Below are 8,839 nucleotides of genomic sequence, written 5' to 3'. Positions count from 1 at the left end.
TTTAAACATCGATTCTGAGAACAAAGTTACAGTGAATCTACAAAAACTGTGAAAAAAGCCTAAATCAGCATATCCACGTCCGGTAAGCCTTTTGTTATATCAAATATTTAAAATCTACTCGCTCCTCTTGATTAACATTTAAAACTGACAATCGAAATAAAATGCGGGCATTAAGTTCTAGTTGGCTGCAGCTATTACTGCATATGTACAACAGTTTTGTCTACTCATGTCTTTTGATATTGATATGTCGAAACATCGACCCCGTTCCAAATGTCTGAATCCACACACATCTTCTCTTTGGCGGTATGTCTTGAATTTCTAGATGACCCAAAGTGGAAAAATAAAAAAAATAAAAAAGGTTAATAAAGATGTTAACTTGAAGGAATATTCAATACCACCATAGACGGTGGTTTGTAATTTGAATAATTTGTGCCCCTAGGTGGAATTTTTATGCACGCATGTAAACATTAGCTAGTCGAGTTTGTTTTTCCTTGCTTGCAAATCGTGACCAACAGAATAAATATTGGTTAGCTAACGCAGAGGTTCGAATCCCGATGAAGCCCTGAAATAAACATATTTTTTTGAGCTTTATTTCCAATTGCTTATTAAATTGTGAACACAACTGCGATGGTCACGTCTTCTTTACACAATTTTAGCTATGCTAGAACATTTTTAAAATCTGACTTTTTTGATAGTTGCGTTACTTCCGATAGTTTTGATCACTTGTTGATCTTACGTAAAAACTATATACAACGTTCTTCTCGTACAAACTTTTAAATTAATTAGAAAAAAAAAAAAGAGGCATTAAGCCATTCCGGTAGAGTTACTTAAACGGAACCAAATAAAATGAGCTCTCTTACTTTCTCAATAAAGTTATTCGTCGTTTTCCTGCGGACGCGGTCGACTTCCAAACCTTGGAGCTCTGTGATCCGCTCTCGGCTGTACAGTTATCATCAGAGGCACCAAATGCACGAGTCTTGCCAGCATAATCAGCACAATGAGGGAGATATTGATTACGCAAAATGTAACGATGGACACCACCACCATGAGGAGGGCGAGCGAAATTACGCTGATAAACTCGACAGTCATTCTTGGCAATTTTTCGTCCTTCTTGATCGTGATCTGACTCGGTCAAGATATAGCAAGTGATGTCTCCGATTGATTCTGCGTGAAATCCTGGAATTTCTTTGGTTGTAATTTAGAAAATTCTTTTGAAATCGTCCTGAATTTCAACTCTTTGAACTGCACTCATCGCCAACAGTTTAAAGTGGTGGGGGAGTTCGAACCCTTCCACATTATTTAGAGGCCCTCAGTCGGATTTAGGGAAAGTCCCTTTGGATTGACGATGTCTGTGATTGGTTGGTGCTGACGAGTGTCATCGTGGCCCGAGCCGTTGCTAGCCGAGAATTTATGGAAATCTCCTCCTTTGGCCGTTGCCATGCATAGTAGAAGACTTCCGTCTTTACTATCCATATCGTTGCGCAGGCGTGTTGGACACGGTTCACGTGACAGTATTCGACCAATCATATGCCGTCTCAGCCGGAGCAATGACGGAGACATTTTTCGTTGCGAATGGAGAGTAGGTTGTCGTTTCCCGACCGATTTCTGCCCTCATCATGAGAATCAAACTAACCTTTTCTAGAAGCTGCTAGTGTAATATCTAGACCAGTTATTTGCCAAGACTCAAGTGCAGGTAAGCAATTTTTGCATCAGAACTAGTCAATGGAAACCATGCTATGTTGAAAACGTTTGTTTACCACACGCACTTGACATAGATATTCTTTTGGTCGTTTGCAGGGTAACGGGGATCAGTATTGTGAATTTTTTTGCGTGAAACTTTAGTTCGAGAGTTGAACTTTAAGAAAAGTCCGGCGGGCCAAGGAGTGCCCCACCGTTTTAACGGTCAAAATCGGACTTGAAGTTAGGGCATTTTCCTTGATTTGTCAGATGTTCGCGGTATTTCGCGGGAGTGATTGTGTGATTTCTACCCTTGTCATTTTGTGGCTCGGCTTGTTCCCTTTACATCTTAATGTTTTCTTGTTATGTTTTTTTTTTGTAGTGCGTATGTCATCCGTTTGTTTGGCCGATTCTCCAGATTTTTGGATCCTGCTTTTGATGCTAGTCCATTAAAGATATCATCTCATTTACAGTGAATTTTCACTATCATGATCACTGCCTGTCTTGAATTGTTATTTCTAACAGAAATTTACTACTATTGGATCGGATGTTATTGTTCAGTCGTCTATGGCTGATTATTTTTGATCTCCCACTTCTTTATGCTTGTTTTCCTTTGAATGTTGGTAGTAGTGGGAGACTATACATCAATAAATAATAAGTGTTTCATGTGTATAGTTACGCATAATTGTCAACCCACCTGGAGCAGAACCAGCCAATGTGTTTGAAGCAAATGCTGAATTACCGGCTGGTATTTTAAAAGACTATGGGCTTGGAATTAACTTTGCTATATTTCCCAAGAACTAAATTTATCCACTTACACTGTAGTGATCTAACAAGGAAAGCTACAGCATGCTGCTGTTTAGGATATCAAGTTTAGAATGGAACAGACCAAAACAGAATACATAATGACATAATGCAAGTGACTATTTAGAAAGCTGCATGGCAATCCCAAGTTTTAAGAGCTACTGCAAGTGTTCAATATAGTCCCCGGGGGGGGGGGGTGCAATGCCATATATGGGCTATATAGGTATGTGCCGCTGTGAAGGGTATGGTTTTCAAGCAGTTTACTCTAGGACAGGGTATATAAATCAGAGCGTTTGGGTCTAGAATAGGGTATCATTTTTCACAAAACTGACTGGTTGGTTGAAGAATTTATCTAGAGTAAGGAAACCAGGAATTGCCACTCAAAAATATAAAAAAATCAAACCGGCAACTTTAAATTTACGCAAATCAGCCTCAACAGTGTCGATAGATGGGGGGATTTGGGGAGTTTACTCTAGTATAGGTTAGCAAAATTTAGCTGAACTAGCTCTGGTATAGGCTGAGGGTTCCAGGGTCCCAGCGACATATCCCCACCCAGAAATTCCCAAAGTACCCCCCCCCCCGGGAATATAGTGCATCTGCTTGTATTTTAAAATGTTGTTACAATTTAGTTACCTCAGTCAAAACATCTCACTATAGATGATCTAGGATACAGCTACATGCTAGATTATTCTGAATTCAGTTGGTCACAGTCATTACGAGTCAACACGAGGAAGTGCTGTGGAGACTGTTTTTGGCAAAATATTTAACAGCCAATGTAGGAAATGTTAATATCGGTACATGATCACTGTGTTGATGACCACAGGACTTGCAGTAAGTAATAAATTTTAAACTGATTAATATTTCAAATGACCTGCATAGCACTGTTCTGGGTAAGGAGCTCCCTTTAGTGACCAGATAGCCTTTTGATGTATCAAAAATTTAAAATCTACTTGCTCCTAATTTGATTAACATTTAAAACTGACAGTCAAAATAAAATGCGGGCATTTGCAGTTCTAGTTGGCTGCAGCTACAACTGTTTTGTCTATTCGTGTCTTTTTATATCGATATATGGATGATATGGATCTTTCATCCTCAACAATGATCCTGTTCCAAATTTCTGAGTCCACACGCATCTTCTCATTGGCGGTATCTCTTGAAATTCTAGATGACCCAAGGTGGAAAAATAATAATTAAAAAAATTAGATGTTTTCAAATTAGCATTAGAGTCATGCATCATTGTGTCGTGCGTCATTAGCTTGATCACGCAGACGTATTTCCGGCTGTCGCTCTTTCTCCGACGATACCGGCAACGCAGAACTCAGAGGAGTCTCCGCCGAAAACAGTTCAGCACAGAAGATGGGTTCGAATCCCGATGAAGCCTTGAATTTTTTTTTATTTTTTCGGGCTTAATTTTCAATTCCTTATTAAATTGCGATTAAAATTGCGATTAAAATTGCGATGGTTACACCTTCATTTCACAATTTTAGCTATGCTACAACATTTTGTAAATTTAATAGTTGCGTTACTTCCGAAAACTCTGATTACTTGTTGATCTTACGTTCAAACTATACGCAATGTGTTCTTCGTACAAACTTAGCTAAACTTTTAAAATTAATTAGAAAAAAGGGGGTAGAGTATATTAGTAGAATTACTTAAACTGAACCAAATAAAATGAGCTTTCTTACTTTCTCAATAACGTTGTTCGTCGTTTTCCTGCGGACGCGGTCGATTTCCAAACCTTGGAGCTCTCTGTTCATCCGTTCTTGGCTGTACAGGTATCATCACAGCCAAATGTACGGGTCTTGACTGCATACTCAACACAACGAGGTAGAAATTGATCACGCAAAATGTAACGATGGACATCACGACGAGCAGGACGAGCGAAGCTTCGCTGATAAACTCGACAGTCATGGTTGGCAACTTGTCGTCCTTCTTGATTGCGATCTGTTTGATTCTGTGTGAAATCCAGGAATTTCTTTGGTTGTAATTTGGAAAATTGGTTTGAAATCGTCCTGAATTTGAGAGTGTTAAGGAAGCTGGAACGGTCCACGCTATTTATAGGCCTCAGCGGATTTGCGGTTATGCTAACCACTTGTATACTTACAGTTACAGTCAATCATGCAGTGAACCAATGAAAACCGCCGAAAATGGTCGTCGGGAATTTCCCTTCGAGGTGACCTGTCACGGTTGATTTGTTGTTTTACCTATCAAAACAGACACTGGTGACTGTCGGTAAACTTTTCAACGCAACAGCTAACTATCGATGTCACTTCTAAGAGAGTAAACGCATTTTAGACGTAGTGGTTTAAGCCGAGGTTTGATGATCAAAAGATTGCTTGGTTTTGGTAAATTCAAGAAAATAACCGATAAAATTGTTATTCAAACTTACATTTGAAACGCTAAAACTTAGTTTAACTACGCGCGAGCAAATTTGAATACATGTTTGAAAACAAAACTAACCTTTGCGTCGAAACTGGAGCAACTGCTCCATCCAGATTCATCATCTCAATTAAGAGTAGATATCCTACAGGGGTACAGCTTACTCGTATCAAAAGAGAAGCATAAATCCATCGATCATTCATTCAAAATCGCGCAAATTTCTGGTCGCCATTTTGTTACAATAGGTACCAGATCTTCCCTCAATGATCGCTATCCGCTTGATGTAAAGAACACGTTATGTCTACATGCACTTGAATTTTCAATATACTCTACTGGAAGAAAAGAACAACAACAGGAGAGCAACTAAACAAAACCAGTTTTAAAACGATTACGACATCAGAGTCTGTTCCAGGTATTTTGCACATTTGTTGTTCAGAGGCATTTTAATCCTACTACTTAGACTGCAAAACAGTCGTTTTCGGACGTTTTCGGAAGGCGCGAAGAGCCGTAAGCACGATCCACGCGTGTGAAGCACGCGAGCCTCATACGGGCGTGTGAGGCGAGAAAGTATTTTTTCGCGTCTCTCCCTATTCTCCCTCGCCGTTTTTACACTCGCTCCAGACCTTTCGTTCGAATATTGACCGTCGCTTGCGTTCGCAAAAAGTACGAATGTTCTGCAGTCTACCTACTACTTTGCTTTTAAATCTTTTCGCCTTGATCGCCCCACGGCATGATCATCTTACAAAAATGCACGTCTTTTAATCCCCGGCGGAAGGGGGCGGGGTACTCCCTTATATGGGCTATATAGGTATATGCGGCCCAAAAGGGTCTAATTATATTTTTCAGCTGTTTTGGTCATAAATAGGGTATTAATTTTAGCTTATTTTGGCCTTTTGGGTCATAAATAGGGTATGTTTTTTATGTTTTTATTTTTTTTTATTTTAATTAATTGTTACTTACACTGCTTACAATACAATATTAATGTAGTTACTTACATTACTTACAAAAAACTTATTACTTACGCCACTAAAGATACTAACACGTACTCTATATAATACGCATACTCACGCTACTAACAATACTAATACTTACACTGCTTACAATACAACAAATTAGATTACTTGCCCTACTTACAATTCTAGCACGGCAAGAGCATACCAGTTTACTCCTGTCAGTAATGTGAATTCCGAATTGCGAATTGCAGAAAATATGCATGGTATATATACGCCTTGTTTCTTTTCCTTTCATTTTCATTTTCGTTTTCAGGGGACTAGGGTCAAGCTGTCAAGAGATTACAAAAGAGGCAACAGAGGCTCCCACTTTTTTAAAACGACTGTAGTTGTATTTTTTTTCCTTTTCATAGATATGTTTTAAATACAGTAAGAAATCATTTAGTTTTAATTTGGAGAACATTTTTTCTGTCTACATAGCCAAATGTAATATTTAGCATTTAAGCAGCAGAAGTTAATTTGGAGTTTATGTTTAGAGCTATCCGGCCTTAGACCCAGTGCTATATCAGGCTCTAAGGGTGTCTCTTTGCCAATGACTTAGCAAGACTGTAGCTCTCCAGCCTTGATGTGGGTAAGAAGCGACTTTTTCATCATTATCGAAAACAAAATCAACAAAAGCCCTTCAATTATGTTTACGGTAATTTCTGAACTAGGGAACTAATTATAACGCATGTCTGAAACAGGGTTTTGATTTAAGGGTCAGGTCATAAACAGGGTTTCGAATTTTGGTCAGGTCGTAAATAGAGTAGGGAATATCGCAGATTTTGGTCATAAATAGGGTAAGGGTTTTGTGAAGCGCGCCGTACACCCCCACCCAATTTTTCTGCGAGTACCCCGCGGGTTTCAATCTTTGCTTTTTTAGATTAAAACTTCTCTATTTCTCAGTTAATTACACTAATATGCAAAGGACTTTGTAGTGCATATTTCAGCAAACAAACCGGGAGTAAAACTCCGCCATTATAACTTGCTCACCAAGTTTTTTATTCAAAGAACAGCAGACAGAAGTACGAATGTTTTAATTAGTAAGTTTTGATTCTACCCTGATGTGACATACAAATTCTCCCTACTTGATGCCAATTTCCTTATTTCATCCGACCTCCACGCTTAATTCTGCGTTGTTGTTGTTCTGAGGAGAGATTAGATCTGACCACTGTAAGGTACTAAACGCACATCAAGTTTTTAGAGGGTATTATATTTGATGAACTAAAACCTCAGAATAGGTAATTATCACAACATTACATAAAAACAGGCAATACACGTCCTGGTCGTGAATGTCTTGCGTCCGAATTTCACGATAACTATGCAAACGGTTTTGTTCCAAACAAGGTTCTCTCTCCATCTCCATAGGCAACTGGAAAACTAAGAATGTACATGTTTGTCGTACAAAGGTCACTGTGAAAAAGCAAAACAAAACGATTTTTCAATTGAGACCTCTTGTTGCTATGTGATGCAACTAAACCGTCGCGATTACTACAAATACTTGGAACGTGTCCATTATTGAGTTGCCAAATTAATGAATATCGCGTGTTCCACGGTCTCGTTCAAAACCATCAAATGTTGACATCACTCAGGCGGTCATACAATCACTGACCCATCGTCCTTTCAGTTTGAAAACATACAAATTATCTCTCTTGGACTTCTCCAGTGAGTTGTTGTGGTTCGTCGCATGGGTGATCAGTTTAATAATTCTCCAGACCTGCACACTTGACTTTACCGAGATACGTCGTGAGAAATAAGATGCTGATCTGCCTATAAGGTGAAAACTGAATTATTTGCTGCAGGGATACATCGAGCGCTTTACTAAAGACCGCGCCGTGTTAAATAGTTTTTACCTTTTCTTTAAGCCTACTTTTTCTACAACTAGTAACGAATAAAAACTTAAAGCGGTGAAAGAGAAGTCATTATGTGCATAGTTTTTCATTTTGGCTTAAAAGGAAGGGAGGTTAAAATGGAGGGCAGCTAAATCTATTAATGGAACGTTCTAGAACTTTGATCATCACGTCGTGTGTTGACCTTTTTGTTGATCCACGCATTCTGAGATGACAAGTCATCTTTTTTGTAGACTTGGCAAGGTGGGCAGATCAAATAACGCTGCACAGAGCACATTCTCATTTTCAATCTTGTTTGCTTTACAATTTGGATTCAAGGCATTGCCCAAAGAACGAAGTGAACTTCAGAATTTCTAGAGTGGTCTTAGATTCCGCCATACAGGACAATTGTAAGTACAGTACATACTAGTTACTCGTCTCGCTATCATTGTAAATTAAGTCATTTACTTAGCGCATCTTTAGTCATGTAAGAATACGAAACGAGACAATTCAAGCGTGTAGAAATCTCCTGTGTCTCTGCAATCAAACCGAGAAATTCCGGCGAAGTCTTTGAATTCTCAGTGTCGTATAGAAGATCGATTTATCTGTCGAAAGTCGCTGCGAAACTTCTTATTATTCAAACTCGCACTTTTTCCGCTACTGTGCAATGCGCATTTGGTGATGATTTCCCGAAGCAATCAAACCGGCGAAGAAAACTCCGGCATTATAACTTGCTCACCACGTTTTTCAGTCCAAAAAAAGAAGCTAGATGGAACTACGAACAGTTGTAATTAGTTAGTTTTGGTTCTGCTCTGATGCTACACACAAATTCTCGTTACTGGTGTATAAGTATTCCTTATATTACGAAGTGGGAGAATTTGTTTCAGTAACAATATAATTGCGTTGATTGCTATTTCTTATTTCATTCTACCTGCTCGCTTAATTTTGCAGTGTTTTTGTAAGGCGGAGAGATTACATCTGATCACTGCGAGGCTAAACAAGGTAAATTTGTTGTAAATAAGAGCGAAACAGAACGTTCACAACTCGTGTGAAGCAGGGACCGGAAATGAACATTCTTTAAATGAAAAGTCTACACATTATCGTAGGCCAGAGCAATTTCAATCCATAAAGCCACAGCATTTGTTTTTTGCTTTAAATAAA

The 8,839-nt window shown here is 38.8% G+C and overlaps 1 protein-coding gene across 3 annotated transcripts in view; it reads left to right on the top strand.

The window, feature by feature from the left end:
* Positions 1 to 6,619: 6,619 nt before the first annotated feature.
* The window catches only part of LOC145469683 (uncharacterized), a 54,760-nt gene continuing 52,540 nt past the window's right edge, over positions 6,620 to 8,839 (top strand). For 2 of the 3 annotated variants that reach the window (XM_081453451.1, XM_081453449.1), the window contains exons 1-2: positions 7,904 to 8,088; positions 8,630 to 8,680. The gene's annotated coding sequence lies outside the window, so the exon portion shown is untranslated. Of the gene's footprint in view, positions 7,028 to 7,903; positions 8,089 to 8,629; positions 8,681 to 8,839 lie in introns of those variants that run through there. The other variant, XM_081453448.1, reaches the window with a different exon arrangement.

Source organism: Orbicella franksi, chromosome 15 (genome assembly GCF_964199315.1).
Source record: "Orbicella franksi chromosome 15, jaOrbFran1.1, whole genome shotgun sequence".
Classification (NCBI taxonomy): Eukaryota; Metazoa; Cnidaria; class Anthozoa; order Scleractinia; family Merulinidae; genus Orbicella; species Orbicella franksi.
The sequence above is the reverse complement of the archived record's forward strand: the minus strand, read 5'-3'. Positions and strand labels throughout refer to the sequence as shown.